The sequence below is a fragment of the Scyliorhinus torazame genome, chromosome 10, assembly GCF_047496885.1.
Source record: "Scyliorhinus torazame isolate Kashiwa2021f chromosome 10, sScyTor2.1, whole genome shotgun sequence".
NCBI lineage: Eukaryota > Metazoa > Chordata > Chondrichthyes > Carcharhiniformes > Scyliorhinidae > Scyliorhinus > Scyliorhinus torazame.
The window spans coordinates 191,703,029-191,725,176 of record NC_092716.1 but is presented as its reverse complement, the minus strand read 5'-3'; the positions used below and the strand labels follow the sequence as shown (position 1 = coordinate 191,725,176).

The following is a 22,148-nucleotide window of genomic DNA, read 5'->3' as shown; positions in this document are numbered from 1 at the left end:
AGTCACAGGCAGCAATGTGATAATCAGCAGACAATGACCGCGATTCTCTGGCTGCGTTGCGCTCGCGCAACAGCACACTTGACCGGTGAATCCTGGGAGAGCCCTCCCGTGGGCTTCCCGACAGCCTCCGCGCCTCACGGGATTCACCCAAATTCCGCGAGGCGTCGGAATCGGAACTCCCCCCAAAAAGGGCGGGATCAAACGACGCACGCTTAAACCTACTTGAGGCCTACTTACCCAGGATCTACCGGCCTCCCTCGATTCACCGGCCTTCCCGGGGAGGCTGCAGTCGGGTGCCGATCAATGCTGGTCCACAAGAACATGGACCAGGCGGGGCAGCACCCGAGGGTCTCCCGGGCAATCGGAGACCGCTGGGTGGTCAGACTTAGTGCAGGGCGGCACCCGGTTCTCCCCCTGGAACGTGGGCACCTTGGCACCACCAAGCTGGCAGGAGCACCGCCCAGATGCCAGGGTAGCAGTGCATGGGTGCCCAGGTACCAGGGTGGCACTGCCAAGAGTCTAGGCCCGAGGGAGGCCATGCCCATGAAAGGAGGGTGGAGAGGGTGTTTGCAGGGCCTCCGGAAGAATGGGGGTTGATGGGTTGGGATGCTGGAAGGGGTGGTGCTGCAAGGGGACTTGGGGGGGGGGCCTAAAGATGGGGGCCTTCAGGGACCCCATAGTGGGGTGTCCTTTCCTGAAGAGGAAAGATGGGGTGTGGGTAGAGCCCATGTGTGTGGAGTGTGACATTTCCCATGGGTGGGGTGTGTGGGGACCCACAAGCTCACTTAGAGATCATGGCACCCTTTCAAAATGGTCTGGGCTAAACCGGAGAGAAACTCCCCAGGGTCCACAAAAGTGACAATGTGTCATTAGATAGTGTTGGGGAACTTGCCATAGAAATTTGTTCCGGAGAATCATGCCCAATGTGTTTTAGTGATGTTCGTTGAGGGATAAAGTTTGATGAGGCACCTCTGTGAAGCCGCTGCTAATGTTGTGGGCTCAACTGTTCCAATGCTGTCAACATCGGCCTTCCATCCTCCATAAGCATTCGCTGAACCAAAACCCTACTGCCCAGATCCCAATTCGAAGAGAGTTCATTCACCCATCAATCTCACGTTACTGGTCTATGTTAGCTCCTGACCTGGCAACACCTTAAATTTAAAATTCTCAGCCTCTTGTTCAAATCTCTGCATGACCTCGCCCCTCCCCATCGCTAGTAACCATGTAGCCCTATGCAACCTCTTCCATCCTTCCAACTCTTTGAGATCTTTGCTTTCCTCCAATTCTGGCCTCTCCTAGGGCAGCACACTTCATTTGCTTCGCCACTGTTGGCCCATGCCTGAAGTCCTGGAATCCCTCCCCAAGTCTTTGTCTCTTACAAACATCTGGTCAAGTTTGCAGTTAACCTGTAACAGTAAACTCGAGTTTCTATAGTCGTTGAAACTGGTATCCAGAGCCAGCAGTGCCTGACTCAAGTCACTGAAATTATAGCCACAATAAACACAGGAACTTTCGAAGAGCCACAAGGTAAGTAGCGCGGAGGTGGTGGCAGCGAAAGAGGGCTTAACGCAAGAAATTTAGGAAGTGAGGAGACGGTGCTGTTCTTGCTGTGGTCCAACAGAGGGAGCCAGAGACGGCGAGACCCAAGAGGCATTAATCAGGTACGCAGTTAGGTGATTGGTTGGTGAGTTTTAATTTTTCTTCTCTCTAAACGGAAACAGTAGATTAGACCAGTGTTCTTCAAACCTTTTTTCCGGGGACCCATTTTTACCCACCGGCCAACCTTCAGGACCCAACCCGGCCGACCTTAGCGACCCACGCCGGCTGACCTGCGCAACCCACCATTTTCTCTTACCTTGTTTGCTGCCGACAAAAATGGAGGAAATGAGGGCAGCAAGGTGGCACAGTGGGTTAGCACTGCGGCCTCACGGCGCTGAGGTCCCAGGTTCGACCCCGGCTCTGGGTCACTGTCCGTGTGGTGTTTGCACATTCTCCCCGTGTTTGCATGGGTTTCGTCCCCACAACCCAAAAATATGCAAGCTAGGTGGATTGGCCACGCTAAATTGTCCCTTCATTGGAAAAAATGAATTGGGTACTCTAAATTTTAAAAACAAGGTGGAGGAAATGGTTTTGGGTCCCTTTGGCCCTCGTACACGCTCCTCCAATGGAACCTGGTGGATGAAGGTGAAGCCTTCCGGTGTCGGAAAGTATGGAGTCTCCATCGGTCCAAAGTTCTGCATTTTTTTCCTGTAAAAGTTTATCAAATAAAGCCCACCCGAACTTGTAAAACAAAAAGCTGCGATCATTTGAAAAAAAAAGCAGCCGCCCTGCGCATGTGTGCCCGATCATCGGCACGCAAGCGCATAGTTTTGCGCATGCGCGCCGATGATCTGGCAAGCATGCGCAGTGTGGCCGTATTTTGTTGACATGTTCGTGGCCATTTTGAAGGCCGCTTGCAGCCGGCGTCATTAACAGCCGGCTGCTGTGGCTGTTGTGCACAGATTTGCGCGATCTGGAGCGCCGCGTCAGACGGCTCTGCGACCCTCCCGACACCCGCCCGAGACACACCCGCGGATCGCGCCCCCGAGTTTGACAATGCCTGGATTAGACTAACACTGGGGAGATATAAATATATATTAAACTTGTAGTTCAACTAGTTAAACGCCATAAATATCAAACACAGATAATCGTTGAGTAATATTTCTAATCTTGAATTCTAATCAGTTAAGTAAAATACAATAACGGTGGCAGGGCAGCTGATGTGTTGCAGTTGCAGAATGTGGGTATTGGTGGACACCAGTGTGGTCTGTTCCACATTGTACGTTCAGTAGGTATCACAAAGAGTTCTGAGTCTTGTATGGTTGAACATTAAGGACGCAATCTAACCAAATTTGTTCTAAGTGTGGTAGCGAGTGGGAATCTCCGGGTATTTCCCGACGGCCGACCCGGCGAGGCAGTCACCAGTATCTAACGTTAATTAGGTCACTTAACGATGCTCCACGGGCTTTACGCCGCAAATGACTGTCCCGCCAGCTGATTCGCCCCGGGACTATGCCCGGCAGCTTCCCACTAATTTAAACCGATCCCGCAGCACAAACCCCAGACAGCTCGCAGTCATGCCACAGCATAGACCAGCGCCACGATTCGGGCATGCCGGCCTGGCCAGGCTCATGGATACGGTCAAGTCCAGGAAGGATACTCTGTTCCCCCGAGGGTGTCAGAGGGTCAGCCACATGGTAGCCAGTGATGCCTGGGAGGCAGTGGCAGTGGCTGCCAGGTTGGGGAATGTGACCAGGAGGAATGACACCCAGTGCCGCAAGAAACCGGGCTGTACGGCTGAGTTAGCACCGGACCCTGGCACCAGCCCCGCCTGCCATCACCCCCCCCTCCCCCGGCGACTAAGCGCCTGGCACCTCCTCCCCCCACGAGCGACACTGCGCCAGACACCAGTCCCCCTGCACAATGCCGTTCCTACGTTCTCATGCCCCAGCACACTATAGCAACCCACCAGCGCAGCACACCCATGTCCCACAGTGGTGCCCTAGCCAATCTCCTGCCATGTCCCCCTACCCACCCGTGAAACAAGCAGCATTCTGCTCACAATACCCCGCTCTGTGTCCTCGCAGAAGTTGGCGCACAATCAGCGGGAGGGGGCCTAGACGGGCAGCGGGTTGCTGGACCTTAGGGTCCTCACCCCCCAGGCGGAACGGGCCCTGGAGGTTGCAGTGGTGGTTGAGTTGAGATCGGCCTGCACCACAGAGATGAGGACCCATCGGCCCCCACCCAGATGACCTGCCACATGTAAATTGTTCATGCCCGCCCCCCCCACTGTCCAAGAATGCACCTCAGAGGAGACCATCGGGGCATCATAGTTGTCATCTCCACCCTCAATAAGCTCAGAGACACACACCTTGGTGGGCAAAAGTAGTGGACAGGTTTCTGGGGCACAATATGGTGAGTACCTCACAGTTGCTGATGTACATCATGTAGAGGCAGGAATATCCAGGGGAGACAGCAGTCGGAGGTCTGCTGGATCCCAGGACCCAGCTGAGTCCCAGTCAGATGCTGAACCTCTGGACCAGCCTATCTCGGATCTGATAGGGAGCAGCCGTGAGATTTAGAGGGGGATGTAAGCGAAACTCCAGCGGGTCCCAAAGGCTAAGGGCACAGAAGATTGCGCCGGCAATGCTTGGTGCAGAGGCCTACACTGCTCGGGTGGCGACCACAGTGGAAAGCCTGGAGCACAATTTCAGCATCACGAAAGGTGGTGTCCAAGACGTGGCTCAGTCAGTGAGCGTCTAGGCTGAGGGCCTAGACAGTATGAACCAGACGTTGCAGGACGTGTCCTTGATGCAGCTGGACCTTTCCTAGGTGCTGCAGAGCATGTCCCATACCTGGGGGAGTGCGTCCCAAATGCTGAGGGATGTGTTCCAGTCTCAGGTGGACCTTGCCGGGAGGCAGCGGAGCATGTCCCATTCTCAGCTGGGCATTGCTGAGGCACCCCAGAGCATGTCCCGGTTGCTGATAGCTGTGTCCCAGACGCAAGTGGACATTGGCGAGGCACTGCAGAGCATGGCCCGGTCGCAGAGGGGCATCGCAGAGGGCGTCAACACTACGGTGGGGACATTGGGGAGCTGCCAGGGCTGGCAGAGCCAGATGACCCAGGTGCTCCTTTGTCCCAAGGTGACCCCCAGGGCCCTACGGGCACCGACCGGGAGGAGGAAGTGCTGGAGGCCAGCTGACAGCCTCCCCACAGGGAGACGACTTCACCAGCTTTTATTAAGCGTACGGAACAGCATGGCACGGCCAGGCATGTGCCAATGTCAAGTCAGCTGGCGTCCTCCAGAGGATGCCGGCCAGGGGCATCAAAGGCCACAGGACGCGGTAAGCAGCAGCTGCCTCCACCTCTGAAGTGTATCCTGGGGACACATCTAGATGTAGCGGTAGAGCACAGTGGGATAAGCACATTGCAGATAGCACACTGGAGGCCAGGACCGGGGGGGGGGGGGGGGGGGGGGGGGGTACCACGGCCACACTGCGAGCCAGCCAGCCTGCACGCACCACCCCCCCCGGCCCCCCCGGCCCATGCCACCTTGGATTCCCTGCTGCCGTACCAGCCCCCCGCCCCCAGTGCTCCAGACAGGGGTCAGACAATGGCATAGATTGAGGAGCACCAGGGCTCAGCTCACAGAGGGTTATCATCAAACCCCTGTCTTTTACATTGACCCACTGACAGTGCTGAAATAGGCCCATCAGCCTGTAGTGATGTAACACAGACCCTGGGAGGGCTGAACAGGGCGATGGTGGGGGCATGAGTGTGGGTGAATGGCGGGTGGGATGGGGAGAGGGGGGTGCGATGACGGACAAAGCCACATCCTATGAGAAGCAGGCGAGGATGAAGGCCACTCTGATCTTTCGGGCATGCCAGACCCTAGCCAGCACCACCTGTCCTCCACCCTCCGGCTGGTCCTGCCCATCCTCCCTAGGCCCATCTCCAGCTCTTCCTGGTCCGACCCCTCCGTCATGGAAGTGGCTGCATGTTCCTCCTCCTCCACCTCCAGGAAGTTGCCCCGCTGCTGTGCCAGGTTGTGATGGGCAGAGCAGACCACCACAAAGCAGGCGATCCTCTGGAGGGTGTCCTGCACCACCAGAGCAGTCGAGGCATCGGAACCGCATTTTCCGCAGTTCCATGCACCGCTCAATGACAGCGCATGTTGTCGCATGGGCCTCGTTATATCGGGTCTCCGCATCGGTCACCAGCCTCCATACTGGTGTCATTAGCCAAATCCTCAGCAGGTATCCCTTATCCACCAAGAGCCATCTGGTCAGTGGGGGGTGTCCTTCGAAAACGCTGGGTCTCTCTGACTGTCCCAGGACGTAGCCGTCGTGCACACTCCCTGGGAAGCGTGCATACACATGCGTGATCTTCATGTGGTGTTCGCACACAAGTCAGACTTGCAGGGAGTGGAACCCCTTCCTGTTGATGTAGGGCGCCCCCGGACTTCCCGGTGCACACAAGGCGACCTGCGTGCCATCTATTAACCCCTTTATCTCATTTACGGTTCGTGCGAATAAGGAAAGGAGGGCGGAACATGACCGTCTAGTCAGCGAGATAGTGGAGGTGGACAGGGAATATTAGAGGGTGTCCACCGTGGAGGGATTGGCGAGGAGGAAAAAATTGCAGGAGCAATCTGACAGGCTGACAACGAGGAGGGCGGTAGGGCAACTGCGTAGGGCAAGAGGGATGCAGTACGAGGATGGGGAGATGGGGAGCCGCATGTTGGCGCACCGGCTGCGGAGGCAGGCTGCGACCAGGGAAATATTGAAGATCCGGACTGGGGCTGGGGATGTGGTGTCAGAGCCAGGGAAGATAAATGAGGCATTTAGAGAGTATTACCAGGGACTTTATGAGGCAGACCCAGGAGGAAAGGAGGGGGACATGGGGTGGTTTCTGGACGCACTGGAATTTCCTCGAGTGGAGGAAGCAAAGAGGCAGGCGTTGGAGGAACCCCTGGGGCTGAGGGAGGTGCTGGATAGTATCAGGGGTATGAAGTCGGGGAAGGCCCCTGGGCCGGATGGGTACCCAGCAGGATTTTATAAGGAATTTGCGGTGGACCTGGCACCACATATGTTGGGGGCGCTTAATGAAGCACTGGAGAAGGGGGAGTTGCCGGAGACGATGAAACAGGCAGTAATCACACTAATCCCCAAAAAAGGGAAGGATCCAGTGGAATGTGGGTCATATAGACCTATATCACTATTGAACACGGATGTGAAAGTATTGGCTAAGTTGTTGGCTGGGAGGATGGAGGATTGTATCCCGGGGGTGGTTGCAGAAGATCAAACAGGCTTCGTGAAGGGCAGGCAGCTCGCGAGTAATATAAGACGCTGTTGAATGTGGTGATGAATCCGTCGAGAGATCTGGTACCGGGGGTGGTGGTGTCCATGGACGCGGAGAAAGCATTTGATCGGGTGAAGTGGCGGTACTTGTTCAAAGTTTTGGGAAGGTTTGGGTTTGGGCCGAGATTTGTGGCATGGGTGCGGTTGCTGTATGTGGCGCCAAGAGTGAGGGTGAGGAAGAATGATATGAGCTCACGAAGCTTTGACTTACACAGGGGTACGAGGCAGGGGTGCGCGCTGCCGCCGTTGCTGTTTAATCTGGCCACAGAGCCATTGGCAATGGCTCTCAGGGGGTCGGCAGAGTGGCAGGGCATAATGAGGGGACAGAGGGAGCATCGGGTGTCGCTCTATGCTGATGACCTCTTGCTATATGTTTTGGATCCGTTGGAGAGTATGCAAAGGATTATGGGCCTGTTGGGGAGGTTTGGAGGGTTCTTGGGATACAAGCTGAAAGTAGGGAAAAGCGAGGTATTCCCGGTGAATTCCCGGTGGCACAGGGGGCTAATTTAGGGGGATGCCATTTACGGTAGCGAGGGATAGGTTTAGGTACTTGGGGATTCAGGTAGCGAGGGAATGGACAGGGCTCCATGAGTGGAACATAACGAAGCTGGTGGAGGAGGCAAGGGAGGATCTTAAGAGGTGGGATACACTGCACTTAACGTTGGCGGGGAGGGTCCAAATGGTGAAAGTGAATATTCTGCCGATGTTCTTGTTTATCTTACAGACTCTCCCGATCGTTATACCAAAGGCCTTTTTTCGCAATGTGGACACAATCATCTCTGACTCTGTATGGGCGGGGAAGGTGCCGAGGGTGGGGAGGACCCTGCTACAGAGGCAGAGGCAGCAGGTGGGGTTGGCGTTGCCAAACTTGCTTCATAATTATTGGGCGGTGAATGTGGACAAGGTGCGGCGGTGTTGGGAAGAAAAGGGGTAGAGTGGGTTAGGATGGAGGAGGAATCTTGTAAGGGGTCCGGTTTGAGGGCTATGGTGACGGCAGCATTGCCAATGGTTCTGAGTAGGTATTCAGGGAGCCCAGTGGTGCAGTCCACGGTGAAGATATGGAATCAGCTGAGGAGGCATTTTAGGGTGGAAGGGATGTCGGTGCTAACGCCGCTGTGCGCGAATCATGGGTTTGAGCCGGGGAGGATGGATAGTGTATACAGGAGGTGGAGGGAAGTGGGGCTGGTCAAGGTGAGGGATTTGTATTTGGAGGAAGGGTTCGCCAGTCTGGAGGAGCTAAGGGAGAGGGTAGAGCTGCCGAGGGGTAGTGAGTTCAGGTATCTACAGGTTAGAGACTTTGCACAAAAGGTCTGGAAGGGGTTCCAGAGATTGCCGGGATACCCTGCTGGAGCGACTGCTGCTTCTGGATGTGGAAGGGGAGTAAAGAATTGGGGATATATATAAGTGGCTGGGGGAGCAGGGAGGAGAGCGGGTGGTGAAGATCAAGGAGAAATGGGAAGCGGAGTTGGGAATGGAGATCAATTGGGGAGTATGGCGTGAGGCACTGCGAAGGGTAAACGGGACCTCCTCTTGTGCAAGGATGAGCCTGGTACAGTTTAAAGGGGTGCACAGGGTGCATATGACTCAGGCGAGAATGAGTGGTTTCTTTCAGGGGGTAGCAGATGAGTGTGAGAGATGTGGGCGGGGGCCAGCAAATCATGCGCACATGTTTTGGGGTTGTGAAAAATTGGAAAGATTTGGGGCGGGAGTGTTCGCAGTCTTATCCAGGATAGTGGAGGAGGGAGTGGACCCAGACCCTTTGGTGGTGATATTTGAGTTAAGGGGCTCAGCAGGGGAGTTTGAGAACCGGTGGGGGATGTTTGTGACCGTGTTTGAGGAGTTGTTCGTCGCGCGGGGCGGGCGGGGGGGGGGGGGAATCTGTACAAACTGTATAGTTGAATGTTGGGAAGAATGTTTTCCGGGGTGTTTATTTGCTGTAACCTACTTTGATACAAGATTGAATAAAATGCGTTCATAAAAAAAAAAAATCCATGACTTCACGGATCCACTTGTGGATGTTGTTTGGAATATGCCACACAGGTCCCCACTCGACAACTGGAATGATCCCGAGGTGCAGATGTTCACGGCTGTGGTGGCCTTTACGGCCACTGGGAGCGGGTATCCTCCTCCTCCATGTGGTGCCAAGTCCGCAAGGACGTGGCACTGTTGACGCACCATCTCCTTGTTGAGGCAGAGCCTCCTGCGGCCCATGCTGTCCGTCATCAGTTCTAAAGACCAGCAACGCCTGTAAACCTTGGGCTGTCACCAGCCACCCGCTCTGGGTCCCTCCCTGGCTGATGGGCGGCCAGGTGCTCAGGGTGTGGGGTGGGGCCCTGCACAAGAGCCGCCCCCTTGAGCTTCTTGTCGATGCGGCAGCCGCCGCCTCCTCTGGAGTCTGGTCCCTGGCCTGCCAACAACACTGCTTCCGGGGGGTTCACAATATTATCCATCATGTGATATCTGTAAAGAATTGGAGAGGGTGAGGGACAATCAGCTGTGGCTTCCACCCCAGCCTTGCAGGTCCACGAAGCCTCCTCCACCCTCACACCCCCTGCCATCCTTCATGGTGCCATCCAACATGCCTTGCACGTGCACCCCTGGCCACAACAGTGGCATCTTGGCACCGGAGTGGTTGAATAAACTTGGTTTGTTCTCACTGGAACGAAGGAGATTGAGGGGCAACCTGCTAGAGGTCTACAAAACTCTGAGGGGCATAGACAGAGTGGATAGTCAGAGATTTGTTCCCAGGGTAGAGAGGTCAATTACTAGGGGGCATAGGTTTAAGGTGCGAGGGGCAAGGTTTAGAGGAGATATACGAGGCAAGTCTTTTACACAGAGGGTAGTGGGTGCCTGGAACTCGCTGCCGAAGGAGGTGGTGGAAGCAGGGGCAATAGTGACGTTTAAGGGGCATCTTGACAAATACATAGGATAGGATGGGAATAGAGGGATACGGACCCCGTGTGGTAGTCACCACTGTTTGTATCATACGTATATGAGAGGTAATACGGTAAGGCTCCTGTACTACAGGTACGGGGGTAGATCCCTGCCTGCTGGCTCCGCCCAGTAGGTGGAGTATAAATGTGTGCGCTCACCGAGCTGCAGACATTTCGGCAGCAGCTGCAGAAGGCAATACATTTCTGCTTAATAAAGCCTCGATTACTCTACTCTCGTCTCGTCGTAACTGATAGTGCATCACCCCGGAGTGTAGAAGATTTTACTTTAGACGTGCAGCATGGTCGGCGCAGGCTTTGAGGGCCGAAGGACCTGTTCCTGTGCTGTACTTTTCTTTTTTCTTTTTTCTTTGTACCACAAACCCTGTACCCCGGACACAGGCTGGTAACGTTACCGGGATTGGTGCTGGTTTCCTCCCGGTCCGCACACCCACCCTCTGGTTGTGGGGATGTCCCTAGTGCTGTGGGCCAGCTCTTGGGTGTTGGAATGTTTGTTGCTGCCTCTGTGATGTTCCAGGCCTCACAGTCTGAATGGAGTGCCAGGCTGTAACAACCGCCTGCTTCACAGTACGTCTACCCACGAGAATCGACTTGGGAGCTGTGAGGTACTCACATTACTTTAATTGGCAATTCACCATTTACAATACCCTTCAGCTCTGCGGCCAGTGGCCGCCACGGTCAGTGGGAGTTCCCACCATATTATCACGGATGGGCCCTGTCACTGAGGTGGTCGGTGGGGCAGGCAGGCAGCAGCTGGATCTGCCCGCATTATGGTTATAAACGATCCAGGAGGGTGGAATGCCGGTGCCGTGGGCACTGGACTCCCCCTCACCCCCCCCCCAGCCGAGGGGCAACCCTGGCGGGCTGCCCCCCCCCCCCCCCCCCCCCGGAGGCTCCCCTATCCCTCTGCGCGCATTGGGCAGTGACTACAGCCCTCCCCAGTTGACTACCCGATTCCAAAAATGGCTACTCACCTCCTTGGATGCCACAGCTGCCATTCCGTTAACTTCTCTTTCATTTTTTATAAATTTAGAGCACCCAATTCATTTCTTTTCCAATTAAGGGGCAATTTATTGTGGCCAATTCACCTACCCTGCACATCTTTTCGGTTGTGGGGGCGAAACCCACACAAACACGGAGAGAATGTGCAAACTCCAGTGACCCAGAGCCGGGATCGAACCTGGGACTTCGGCGCCGTGAGGCAGCAATGCTAACCACTGCGCCACCGTGCTGCCCGCTTCACATTTTTACATGGGTGTGAATGGTGCCCGCATGACCATTCTCTGGGGAGGCAGTTAGATTATGGGTAGCCAATCGATAGGGCATCCGTCCTGTTAATGGTATGGAGATTGGGCTTAATTGGTGATTATTAGTTTCTTGCCATGCTCTGGCGTGATCTTATCTCACCAGCGGGAGCGGGTTGGTAACATCGGAAACCAATTGGCGCCCGGCGTGGTTTCCGATTTTGGTCTTTCCCGCTGTAATGATATGTATATTGACTGGGATGTAAAGAGTTAAGAAGTTAATGATAATGTTTCTTACCACTAGAGGGAACCACAGAACAGTCATATATATATATACCATGTGACTTTGGGGATTCTGGGATTTAGGAGAGAGCTGGATAAGATAATGAGGCATGAGCGAGAGAGAGCAGTTGTACTTGAGAAAGTCTGCTAGTTAGAGACAGCATAGTTTAATGCGTGGGACTGCATTGTAGCACAGTGGTTAGCACTGTGGCTTCACAATGCCAGTATCCCAGGTTCAATTCTGGGCTTGGGTCACTGACTGTGTGGAGTCTGCACATTCTCCCCGTGTCTGCGTGGGCTTCCTCCAGGTGCTCCGGTTTCCTCCCACAAGTCCCGAAAGACGTGCTTGTTCGGTGAATTGGACATTCTGAATTCTCCCTCTGTGTACCCGAACAGGCATCAGAGTGTAGCGACTAGGGGCTTTCACAGTAAGTTCATTGCAGTGTTAATGTAAGCCTACTTGTGACAATAAAGGTTATTATTATTATATAGAAATCTTCTACTTTAGGAATGTGACCGAGTTGGTAGTGTAATAAATTTATAGTTTTGTTTGTTAACAAAGCTATATGTTCTTTATTCAACACTACACATCTGAGCCATCCAGGTAAAGCAAAATAGAGAACACAGCATGCTATTTTAAATAGTAACGTACCAACATGGTACCAGGAATGGTCTTAGAGTAGAATAGTCAGGTTTAGGGAGAAAGAAAGAATCTCCGTTTGACAAAAGAAATCTCAACCAGACTCCAGTAGCAACAATCAGACTCCAAGAGCAGTAAGCAGCAGCATCACAAAAAGGAATACCCAACCAAAGCTTCATGGAGGGTCTGCAGACTGCAGAGTTGTTCAGGACATCAGGTAATGTTTGAACAGTATCTCTCAGCCTTAAATTTCCAAGCAGTCAGTGAGTAGCGAAAGATTGTGCTGTTAGTCACTTTGGCTGGACCACAGGAAAGTGTATAACTCATTTCAATTTGAGAATGAAGTTGAAAAAAATAAGTTTGAAGTGGTCATTGAAAAATGTGATAACTATAATGAGCTTAAAAGAAACAAAAAGTTCAGTAAACAACTGACAAAGAAACAAAACATTATGCTGAAAGATTCAATTAAAATGTGCCAGGCAAGTAAAGAATCTAAAAATAGAGTGCTGAAATGTTGAATCGGGAACATGGCACGAAAATTCTCAACTTCGTTGAAGCTCTGGCGCAGCTTGAAATTCAGCGCGCTCAACAAGATGGACGATTCATGCAAGCACACCTGAAGAAAAAAAGCGATTTTCATGTTGGACATTCTGCACATGTGCGGGACCAGTTCGCACATGCGCACATTGAAAACAGGAGAATTGCGTCCAAAATCTGAATTGCTACTGAACCACATGAAAATTGGCATCAGGTACAAATGATGAGGGCATGTTTGTTTTCATGGAGAGTCTAGAATGAAGTGGCACAGTTTAAAAATAAGGGGGCTTTCTTTTAAGACGGAGATGAGGAGTAATTACTTCTCTCAGGGTGCCGTTAGTCTTTGGCAACCGCTGCCCAGTCAACAGCGGAGGCTGGGTCCTTGAATAATTTCAAGGCTGTGTTAGTCAGAATCTTTGATTGGCAAGGGAGTCAATGGTTATCGGTGGGGGCGGGGGGGGGGGGGGGGGGGGGCGCGGGGGGGTACAGGAGACAGGAAAGTGGAGTCAAGGCCATAACAGGCCAGCCATGATGTTATTGACTTGCGGAGCAGGCTTGATGGGCCAAATGATCTCTCACTCTCTCCTTCCTTTAAGATGCTCATGAATATCCTCCTATTTTGACCAAGATTTTAGTCCCTGTCATACTATCCCCTTTATTGACTCAGTGTCAATTTTCACTCCTGTGAAACATCTTGAAATGTTTAGCAAATGCACTATATAAATGCCGAGGAACATGAGTGGGTCATATAGCCCCTTGACCTTATCCTGTCATTCATTTTTTAAAAAATTTAGAGCACCCAATTATTATTTTTTTCAATTAAGGGGAAATTTAGCATGGCCAATCCACCTAACCTGCACAACTTTGGGTTGTGGGGGGGAAACCCATGCAGACATGGAGAGAATGTATAAACTCCACACGGACAGTGGCCCAGGACTGGGATTCGAACCCGGGTCCTCAGCGCTGTAGTCCCAGTGCTAACCACTGCGCCACATGCCGCCCCCTCCGCTAATCTGTCATTCATGACCTAATTCCATACACCAGAGTTTACCCCATATCCCTTAATACCTTTGATTAACAAATATCTAACAGTCACAGATTTTAAGAATAGCAATTGACTTAGCGTAATATTGCCATTTGCGGAGGAGGCCAAAACTTCTACCACCCATTGCAAGTTTCCAGTTAGTTACTGCTGGTGGGTAAAATTAACAGATTGCCTTTTAAATTCCAAGTTTCCGGGTCTGAAGAAACCAGCCCGAGATGAACTGAAGGAGATAGAAAGTCAGTCTTGTTTTATTGCAGCAATATCCAGGGGATTAACCTTTAATTTGTGATGCCTCCAGTTTGGTGACCTGAGTTACTGAACCCAGACAGTGTGGGTTCCCATCAAGGTGAACACTGTCTACTTTACTTGACTGCTGTCTGATTGTGTCTCCAGCTAATTTGTCCAGCTTAATGTCTGCCTTGGAACAGGAACGTACAGATCAGACACTGATGGTTCGAAATATGAAGTTTCATAGACCCGGAAAGTTAAGGGTGTCTAGGCTTGTTAAATATGCTGCCCGACACTTTACAAACCAGTCTTGATATTTTATGATCTGTACAATGTCAAGCCCTGCATTTTCCTTTACATGACTCATTTACTAACAATGTAAAACAGAATTCACTTTTTCCTGATATGAAGGTTGCCTTGCAAGTCTACGGTTCAACACAAATTTGGGTTGAACTTTCCATTCCCATCAGCAGCGGAAATCATGGCCAACAAGGGCAATAAATTTGGTGCGATGGAAAAAGTCAATTTCCCACCGGTGTGAATGAGTTTGGAATTTTGTTCTCCTGACTTTGATGGTGGGTTAACGGTGGCTTGGGTTACCCATTGATCCATGCCAAGAACCACACTTGCATCTCATGGATGCTCATTAATAGGGCAACTCACAGAAGTGCCCGATCATTTAAATGGTGGGTTACGGGGAGGGTAGAAGGTGGTGGAACAAGTTTGAAAGCTGGAGACATGCGGGAAAATGTCCACGTGAAGCGTCTTGCACATGGCTCTCATTACTTTGGTCAAAGAGCAACGTCTCCATATGCAGGTATGTATGAATGGGAAGCACACCAATCTCTGATCCTCCAGTTTGTTCTTCAACTGGGATGGCTGGAATGAGGACGCCATGTCTAGGTGGAGGTCAGCTGAAGGGTTTGGAACTTGCCTTTTAGCTGGAGAGAAGCCCATAAAGGACATGCTCACTAAATGTATTACTTCAATTGGTTCACACATCCATTGAGGCATTGGTGATGCAGGCTCAGCCAACCCTGCCTTGGTAATGGCTCTCATACAGATGAGGAGGGCCTATCACAAGTTGTCACAGGGCCATGAGGGGAAAGGGCCTGCAAGAGGCAGCAAGGCCTCCATAAGGTCAAGAGGGTGCCGAACATGGAACACTGCAATGATGAGCATTGGCCCGACCACTGGTGTATTGCCAGTGGTTCTCTTCTGTAGCCATCTGGGATGTCCACTTCCAGAACACAAAATGGACGCTCACAAAGAATGTAGGGAAATGTGGACAATGCTAGACAGCAAGCAGGCACAGTGCCTGAATGTATATTTGGGAAGCAGTTACCAGACGGAATCAAAACTTTGGGTCGATTAGCATATTGATGGCCCATCTCCGAGAAACAAAGGACTAACACTCAGGTAGTTGATACTGTTACAGACTTCCCGGCGCCAGAAAGACACAGACAAAGCAAGGCCAACGGCCACCTAAGACATGCCCAGCCATCAGGGCACCCACTCCTTTATTGGTTAAGATCGATAACAGTGATCAAGAAGCAGCCCAATTAATTGGGACCAAGTTCAAGGCCCGCCTAAAAGCATGCAAAGCCCCTCCAAGTATAAGAAGGAACCCCCACGAGAGATTCGCTCTCTTGGATTTGGCTCTCAGGCGGAGAGACCCATCCACCAGCAAGTAAGTTCAAGGTCAACGCTCGCTACCAGACAGGCGACCTTAGCTGTTCTCCTGTTTCTCTTCGAACCCAACAGCCTCAGATCCGAACAACGGCCATTGTTCCTCTGACTAAGTGGGCACCCGAAGTTAAGAATAGGCGTCAGCGTTAGAGATAGTTTAGTTTGTAGTACTGTTGTGCATGAGTAGATCTTACTGTGTGTGTAAATAAATAGTATTGACTTTGAACTAACTAACTGGTGTATTGGCTCTTTGATTGGTATTCGGGTTGAACCTTGTGGCAGGATCGAGAGATACCTGGCGACTCTGAAAGTAGAAACATAATTAGGATTAAGAAAGGCGACCATATTGACCGCCATATTTATAACCAGATAAACAGAACCACATTACTGGCGACATCTGACGGGACTCGACCTAGAAATGGCTTTGTCACTCCGAGAGAACCCAAATTTGAATTAGAAATCCAATTGGAAAAAGAAAAACCACAAGAGTAAGACCAATATCGATCAAACCTCCAAGATTCGGAAGTGAGTTATTTGCATGCGTGCTAACAGGGATATAAGGTAAACCTGAGAGATTTTGTTGCGTAAAACTGTCGGGAGTTTTGTAGGCCGGAAAATAGCGTAAGCCGTACCCGTGTTTACATCACCTTTATTCCCCCCGTTTCAAATTTGGTAGAAACCCCAGAGATACGATAGAAATGGCAATGAAGGCAATGGAACGCCTTATGAACCCCCAAGAATTTGAGGTCGCAGTGACCAGTAGAGTAGGACAGTGTCCCGTATGGGAAGAGGAAATTAGAAAATATCTTAAAGGGAAAGGATGGCCTCTTTGGAGTGAATTTTGTGAGAACGATGAAACAGGGCCCGGAGGTATAGGGCATACTTGGTGGGAGAACCTGACAGAGATCTGTAAGAAGAGCTTAGGGAAAGCTCGTAAGCCGATGGCAATCATGTCCTGCTTGGCACAAATGCGAGAAACAGAGGCGGTTGTGAGGACGCTCCGCAGAGAGATTGAAGAGAGGGATAAGAATAGTGAGGGAGACATGAGTGAGTACGAGAAAGTTAACAGGGAACTGAGAGAGCAGTTAGCGGTGAAGGACAAGGAGATGGCTGATGTCAAACGGGCACACCAATCTTGTCTCGCCCATTTAAGCAGCTTTCAGTCGCAAGATGATAAGGCCTACCAAGACACGCAACGCGCAGTGTTGGTAAGAGAAGAAACGCAACACCAAGTCGAGCAGTTACAGAAACAATGTAACGATTTAAAAGCAGCCCTAGACCACTCCACAGTTCCACGACGGAACAAATAGAGCTCGGTAGATCATGCCAAATGCCGAAAGCAAATTGCAGACCCACATCGGACCCCCACCATTACTTTGCAAGAGTAAAACAACAGGCGACCATGTACGGCCTGGATGAAAAAGAGCAAGTGAAGCTCACAGTTCTGAGCCTCAAACCCTCAGTCGTGGCCCCGTAGAAGGCCGAAATAAATGTAGGCAGAAAAAGGCAGAGCACCCCACAGCGTTTGCTGGACGCTTGTGGATTCATTTCACAGCGGTATTTGGAGAGTTAGCCTGCGCCCATTTGACCCCAGACAATATGGCCAAAGAGATTGTCCCGAGCTTGGGAACAGTCCGTTCAGGGAAAATCAGCTTACGGTAAAGCAGAGGAAGAGCAGGCAGATGCTAACATGCATCCAGTCAGGACGCATCAGGACTCCGCATGGGTAAACAAGGGAAAAAATAGCCCACAGCAGCCTAAATCCCACGAGTGCTATAATTGTGGACAGAAAGGACATTACGCACGAGAATGTCAAGCCCCCCTAAACAGCACGGGAATCAGCCCCTCCCCCCACCCAGGGAACCATACCCAAGGGAGCAATACCCCAGAGAGCCTGCTCCACCTTACGTGCTCCAGAGGTCATGTTACAACTGTGGGCAGTCAGGACACTTCGCCCGAAATTGCAGGAGACCCCCACCACCAGCTAGACTAGCCCCCAGATATGAAAGAGGACATCACCCACAGCAGCTACAAGGTCCCAGCTGCCCCATACAAACTGTGAGCGCTTACCCCCCACTTCTCATGGCAGGGACACCTCAGCAATGCCACTTCATTTTTGTTTCTCTCCTTCCTCTCTTCTTCGGTCACACTACACTGACTCCACATGCTAGTTACACCCCAAGCCAAATGTGATGTACAGTATCCTAATCTCTGATGGAGCCTGCCCGATCTTGTTATTTTAGTTTGTTTATTTTAAATGTTGAATGTTTGTTTTGTGCACTTAAAGTTTATTCATGGTCCCACGCCACATCTTGAAATAGTCATAACCACTATTTTACCGCCAAGTGGCAGTTAAAGGAACAAGTTTGTCGGGAGACACCCATTCATAGCTACTCTTCTGATTCGAAGGTAATCAGAAGAGGCAGTATCCATGATGAACACAAATTCTTTCCGTTCTTGTCCGGTTACTCAGGCAGTGGAGTAACGGCACTGGTCCCCATCCTGCTGAGGATCCCCATCTGGTCAGCTACGCTCGGGTAGAGCACATATGGCACTGGTCACTATCCTACCCGGGCATTCCACCCATTCTTGCCCCGCCGCGGCCCATATGCACCCCATTTGGAAGTTTTAGTTCAAAACTCTTTTGTTTGTTTTACGGCGACCCTTAGGTTGCTTTCCATATGCTACTTACATCCTCAAACACTGGGATGGTACATTCACCGCATCGCCCACACGGCTGCGAGACTGCTCGCACTGTGTCAGTATTTTCTTCTCGGATGTCTTGTCCAAAAATATTTGGTTAAAAAAAAAAATGAGGGAGTCACAGATGGTGACCAATTATAATGGGTAATTGGCAATAAAAGGACAGGCAGCCATACGAGATCTTTAACAAGATAATAACAGGTATTATGCTTGTGTCCACAGAAATCCAGAACCATAGAAGCCTCAGGAAGACTACGGAAGAAAGAAAAGAACATGAAGGCAAACATCATGGTCTACATTTGGATCTTCGCGGGATCCCTACAGTTGCGCGCGGACGCGACCCCCCTGACCCCTACCTCACAGACCATGAATGTTTTCCATCCCTGCCGTACACCACACCCAAAGACAGCAACTGATACACCAACCTGGTGTGACAAGTTCATCACCTGGTATTCCCTGTCCTACATTGTAGAAGCACTGTTAGTCATTGCAATACTCTGCAGTGTCATTCAGACTTAGGACTGAGACTTAGGAAATGGCGAAGGAAAGCCTCCCGCACTCCGGTATATACAGACCCCCTATTTTCAGACTTCAGCAAACCCCCCCACTCTCTTTAAGTGAATTAAAGTGCATCGACTTTTTTTGTTTGTTTGTTCCAATAAAAAGATATAAAACTCTGTACTTAACTGCCAAGCTACAGAGACCTGTATTGCTGCTACTGTATAGTTTATACTGTTGTAAATTCTTTTAAGTGACTAAGGATAGTTTAGATAAGAATAGTTAGAGGTTCCCGTGTTTAATTGTAATGCATGCCTGAATGTCATAGCGCCCCGTAGAATTTTCTAATAATGTGTGTATATAAAACAATTTAGGTAAAGTTCCAATTCATAGGACAGAGTAGAGTAAAGCCTGTCCTTGATTGCGGGTGCTCGATTTAGGCAAAGAACAAAGAAGATGCAGTAATATGATCCTTCACGCTTTGCGTTGAGGATCACAAGGAGGGATGGCAGCCATCTGGGATGGACACTTCCAGAACACAAAATGGACGCTCACAAAGAATGTAGGGAAATGTGGACAATGCTAGACAGCAAGCAGGCACAGTGCCTGAATGTATATTTCGGAAGCAGTTACCAGACGGAATCGAAACTTTGGGTCGATTAGCATATTGATGGCTCATCTCCGAGAAACAAAGGACTAACATTCAGGTAGTTGATACTGTTACAAACATCCCAGCGCCAGAAAGACACAAACAAAGCAAGGCCAACGGCCAACTAGGACACACCCAGCCATCAGGGCACCCACCCCTTTATTGGCTAAGATCGATAACAGTGATCGAGAAGCGGCCCAATTAATTGGGACCAAGTTTAAGGCCCACCTAAAAGCGCGCAAAGCCCCTCCAAGTATAAGAAGGAACCCCCACGAGAGATTCGCTCTCTTGGCTTTGGCTCTCAGGCGAAGAAACCCATCCACCTGCATCACCAGAAGCAAGTAAGTTCAAGGTCAACGCTCGCTACCAGACGGACGACCTTAGCTGTTCTCCTGTTTCTGACTAAGTGGCACCCGAAGTTAAGTATAGGCATCAGCGTTAGAGACAGTTTAGTTTGTAGTCCTGTAGTCGGGTTGAACCTTGTGGCGGTATCAAGAGATACCTGGCGACTCTGAAGGTAGAAACATAATTAGAATTAAGAAAGGCGACCATATTGGCCGCCATATTTATAACCAGATAAACCGAGCAACACTTACCCAGTGATGACCAAAAGGCAGTAAAACATCTTTAAACTTCTCCAGTGCATGCTGCAGTCACAAGGACTCTGGAGGAGTTGTGCGGAGCAATGATGAATGTGTCTCCATGTGTCCTTTCAAAATGGCACCAGGGATTTGACGCCATGAGGTAATGATAGGGTGGACGTTTTCATGCCTGCTCCGCCACATGATTCGCTGACCGCCTCGCAAAAGCATAATTAGTGAGCGTAAAAATGGAAGAAATAGGTTATTTCTGAGAAATGTACCATCAATTTGTTTAAGCTGATAACCCTATATTAGTTTTTGCAAGGCCACACAGGTGGTAGCTTAGGCAGCTATGCCGCTTAGTGGGAATATAGCTTCTGCTATGAATGGTGTCCAGTTGATGGCACCCTCGATGCTGAGTCAGGAAGTTATGGGCTCAAGTTCCACTCCAGAGGCTTGAGCAGAAAGATCAAGGTTGACACTCCCAATGCAGGAGCAAGCAACTGCGCTGTCAGAGGTACTATCTTTTGGATAGGAACATTGGAATTAGGAGCACAAGTAGACAGTTCAGCAATTCGAGCCTGCTCCACCATTCAATCAGATCTTCCTGGTCTAAAGTCCACCTCTCTGCCTGTTCCCCACATCCCTTTAACCTGTTTTTATTCAGAAATATATCTATCTCCTTTTTAAAAAAATATTTTTATTCTCCTTTTTCACATTTTCTCCCAAATTTGCACCCACCAACAATAAATAAGCAGTAACAAATATAATGTCCAAGGTGCGGTGGTGGTGGGAAGGAGAAGGAGTAGAGTGGGTTAGGACGGAGGAGGAATCTTGTAAGGGGTCTAGTTTGAGGGCGATGGTGACAGCAGTGTTGCCAATGGCTCCGAGTAGGTATTCAGGGAGCCCAGTGGTGCAGTCCACGGTGAAGATATGGAATCAGCTGAGGAGGCATTTTAGGGTGGAAGGGATGTCGGTACTAATGCCGCTGTGCGAGAATCATGGGTTTGAGCCGGTGGGGGGGTGGATAGTGTATACAGGAGGTGGAGGGAAGTGGAGCTGGTCAAGGTGAGGGATTTGTATTTGGAGGAAGGATTCGCCAGTCTGGAGGAGCTAAGGGAGAGGGTAGAGCTGCCGAGGGGTAGTGAGTTCAGGTATCTACAGGTTCGGGACTTTGCACGAAAGGTCTGGAAGGGGTTCCCTAGATTGCCGGGATACACCCTGCTGGAGCGACTGCTGTTTACGGATGTGGAAGGGGAGGGAAGAATTGGGGACATATATAAGTGACTGGGGGAGCAGGGAGGCGAGTGGGTGGTGAAGATCAAGGAGAAATGGGAAGCGGAGTTGGGAATGGAGATCAATTGGAGAGTATGGAGTGAGGCACTGCGAAGGGTAAACGGACCTCCTCTTGTGCAAGGATGAGCCTGATACAGTTTAAGGTGGTGCACAGGGTGCATATGACTCGGGCGAGAATGAGTGGGTTCTTTCAGGGGGTAGCAGATGAGTGTGAGAGGTGTGGGCGGGGGCCAGCGAATCATGCACACATGTTTTGGGGTTGTGAAAAATTGGGAAGATTCTGGGCGGGAGTGTTTGCAGACTTAGCCAGGATAGTGGAGGAGGGAGTGGTGCCAATATTTGGGGTTTCAGAGAAGCCGGAGCTCATGGAGAGGAAGAAGGCCGATGTCTTGGCCTTCGCCTCTCTGATTGCACGGCGACGAATTTTGCTGGAGTGGCGGTCGGCATCGCCACCGGGAGTAGCAGCCTGGTTGGGTGACCTGTATGACCTCCTGCGGTTAGGGAAGATAAAGTATGAGGTTTTTAAAAAATATATGTTTATTAAGAATTTTTCAACAAAATTTTCAACCATACAAACCCAAACCCCCCCCCCCCCCGTAACAAAAAGAAAAGAAAAGTCGAATAGCAAGACATAAACATATCAATTCAACATAGTGCAGAACTTTGTACATTGGATTCCTCCCGCACATATCGCCTTTCCCAAACGTTTATATATTTTCTTGCTCAAGTGCCCCTAGGAAAACCCCCCTTCCCCGTCCACCCTTCTCCCCCCCCCCCCCCGAAAGAGATATCCCCCCCTCACACCCCCCCCCCCCCCCCCCACCTCCCCCCCTGGGTTGCTGCTGCTGCTGACCGAACTTCATCTAACACTCCGCGAGATAGACTAGGAACGGTTGCCACCGCCT

The 22,148-nt window shown here is 50.9% G+C and overlaps 1 protein-coding gene across 1 annotated transcript in view; it reads right to left on the bottom strand.

The window, feature by feature from the left end:
- Positions 1–22,148, bottom strand: part of LOC140384909 (alpha-1,6-mannosyl-glycoprotein 4-beta-N-acetylglucosaminyltransferase-like) — an 82,792-nt gene that overhangs the window by 46,375 nt on the left and 14,269 nt on the right. The gene's annotated exons all lie outside the window — the stretch shown is intronic.